The sequence below is a fragment of the Entelurus aequoreus genome, linkage group LG17 (assembly GCF_033978785.1).
Source record: "Entelurus aequoreus isolate RoL-2023_Sb linkage group LG17, RoL_Eaeq_v1.1, whole genome shotgun sequence".
Classification (NCBI taxonomy): domain Eukaryota; kingdom Metazoa; phylum Chordata; class Actinopteri; order Syngnathiformes; family Syngnathidae; genus Entelurus; species Entelurus aequoreus.
The window spans coordinates 18,270,879-18,273,378 of record NC_084747.1 but is presented as its reverse complement, the minus strand read 5'-3'; the positions used below and the strand labels follow the sequence as shown (position 1 = coordinate 18,273,378).

Here is a 2,500-nt window from a genome sequence, read left to right as displayed (position 1 = left end):
GTGCAGTGACTGCATCACTGTAGACGCCGCACCAATACCTCTGTCAATCTCGCGTTCTATTTCTTCCCTCACTCGTGAACAAGACTACGAGATACTTGAAGTCCTCCACTTGAGGCAGAACTTCACTCCCGACCCGAGGGGTGTAGCCCAACTGAAGAATGACGTTCAATTAGTCAGAATCATGAAAAACTTAATTCGTTGTCAGCAGGATTCGAACCTGCGCGGGAAGACCCCAATGGATTTCTAGTCCATCGCCTTAACCACTCGGCCACGACAACCTGACACCGTCTTTCTGCTAACCTTTGGATCCCACGTCTGAGACCGACTGGCAGCTCGTCGGCAGGATTGGAGGCTTTATTTAAGATGTGCAGTGAAGCCTCCTTTTTTTGAGCTGTCCTAATATTTTACCAAAAGAATATCAAAATGGCTCCTGCATCCAGTAATTTTACAATACGTGGCCCTCAGTGGAAAAAACTTAGATAGAGATGTCTCCGGCCACTACATCGTTGTCGGCAGGATTCGAACCTGCGCGGGGAGACCCCAATGGATTTCAAGTCCATCGCCTTAACCACTCGGCCACGACAACTTGACAACAAAGCTATTTAAGATGTGTAGTGGAGGCATCCGTAGTAGATGCCCGAGCCATCTCAGCTGGCTCCTCTCGCTGTAAGGGAGCAGCGGCTCTACTCTGAGTCTCTCCCGGCTGACCAAGCTCCTCACCCTATCTCTGAGGGTGATCCCAGACATCCTGTGGAGGAAACTAATTTCTGCCGCTTGTATTCGCAACCTTGTCCTTTCGGTCACTACTCAAAGTTCATGACCATAGGTGAGGGTAGGAACGTAGACCGACCTGTATATCTCGAGTTTCCCCTTCTGGCTCAGCTCATTCTTCACCACAAAAGACTGGTGCAGTGACTGCATCACTGTAGACGCCGCACCAATACCTCTGTCAATCTCACGTTCTATTCTTCCCTCACTCGTGAACAGGACTACGAGATACTTGAAGTCCTCCACTTGAGGCAGAACTTCACTCCCGACCCGAGGGGTGCAGCCCAACTGAAGAATGACGTTCAATTAGTCAGAAAAACTTAAGTCATTGTCAGCAGGATTCGAACCTGCGCAGGGAGACCCCAGTGGATTTCTAGTCCATCGCCTTAACCACTCGGCATGACGCCATCTTTCTGCTGACCTTTGGATCCCACGTCTGAGACCGACTGGCAGCTCGTCGGCAGGGTAGGAGGCTTTATTTAAGATGTGTAGTGCAGCCTCCTTTTTTTGAGCTGTCCTAATATTTTACCAAAAGACTGCAACTATATCTGCAGGATAACTTAGATACCGCTGTCTCCGTCGACTTCGTCGTTGTCGGCAGGATTCGAACCTGCGCGGGGAGACCCCAAGAGAGGCTTCACTAGTTGGGCTGCACCCCTTGGGTCGGGAGTGAAGTTCTGCCTCAAGTGGAGGACTTCAAGTATCTCATAGTCTTGTTCACGAGTGAGGGAAGAATAGAATGTGAGATTGACAGAGGTATTGGTGCGGACTCATTTCTGCCGCTTGTATTTCGCGACCTTGTCCTTTCAGTCACTACTCAAAGTTCATGACTATAGATGAAGGTAGGAACGTAGACCGACCTGTATATTGAGAGTTTTGCCTTCTGGCTCAGCTCATTCTTCACCACAAAAGACCGGTGCAGTGACTGCATCACTGTAGACGCCGCACCAATACCTCTGTCAATCTCGCGTTCTATTTCTTCCCTCACTCGTGAACAAGACTACGAGATACTTGAAGTCCTCCACTTGAGGCAGAACTTCACTCCCGACACGAGGGGTGCAGCCCAACTGAAGAATGACGTTCAATTAGTCAGAATCATGAAAAACTTAATTCGTTGTCAGCAGGATTCAAACCTGCGCGGGAAGACCCCAATGGATTTCTAGTCCATCGCCTTAACCACTCGGCCACGACAACCTGACACCGTCTTTCTGCTAACCTTTGGATCCCACGTCTGAGACCGACTGGCAGCTCGTCGGCAGGATTGGAGGCTTTATTTAGTAGTGAAGCCTCCTTTTTTTGAGCTGTCCTAGTATTTTACCAAAAGAATATCAAAATGGCTCCTGCATCCAGTAATTTTACAATACGTGGCCCTCAGTAGAAAAAACTTAGATAGAGACGTCTCCGGCCACTACGTCGTTGTCGGCAGGATTCAAACCTGCGCGGGGAAACCCCAATGGATTTCTAATCCATCGCCTTAACCACTCGGCCACGACATTCTGATACCATCTTTCTGCTAACCTTTGGATCCCACGTCTGAGACCGACTGGCAGCTCGTTGGCAGGGTTGGAGGCTTTATTTAAGATGTGTAGTGAAGCCTCCTTTTTTTGAGCTGTCCTAATATTTTACCAAAAGACTCTGCAACTATATCTGCAGGATATACTTGGAGAATATCAAAATGGCTCCTGCATCCAGTGATTTTACAATACGCGGCCCTCAGTGGAAAAAACTTAGA

At 48.7% G+C, this 2,500-nt stretch overlaps 3 non-coding genes across 3 annotated transcripts; all 3 read right to left on the bottom strand.

The window, feature by feature from the left end:
- Positions 1–196: 196 nt before the first annotated feature.
- trnas-aga (transfer RNA serine (anticodon AGA)) lies at positions 197–278 on the bottom strand. Its single transcript has one exon. It is a non-coding gene; the product is annotated as a tRNA-Ser (tRNA).
- A 226-nt stretch (positions 279–504) lies between these two features.
- Positions 505–586, bottom strand: trnas-uga (transfer RNA serine (anticodon UGA)). Its single transcript has one exon. It is a non-coding gene; the product is annotated as a tRNA-Ser (tRNA).
- Positions 587–1,880: 1,294 nt separating this feature from the next.
- trnas-aga (transfer RNA serine (anticodon AGA)) lies at positions 1,881–1,962 on the bottom strand. Its single transcript has one exon. It is a non-coding gene; the product is annotated as a tRNA-Ser (tRNA).
- Positions 1,963–2,500: the final 538 nt, after the last annotated feature.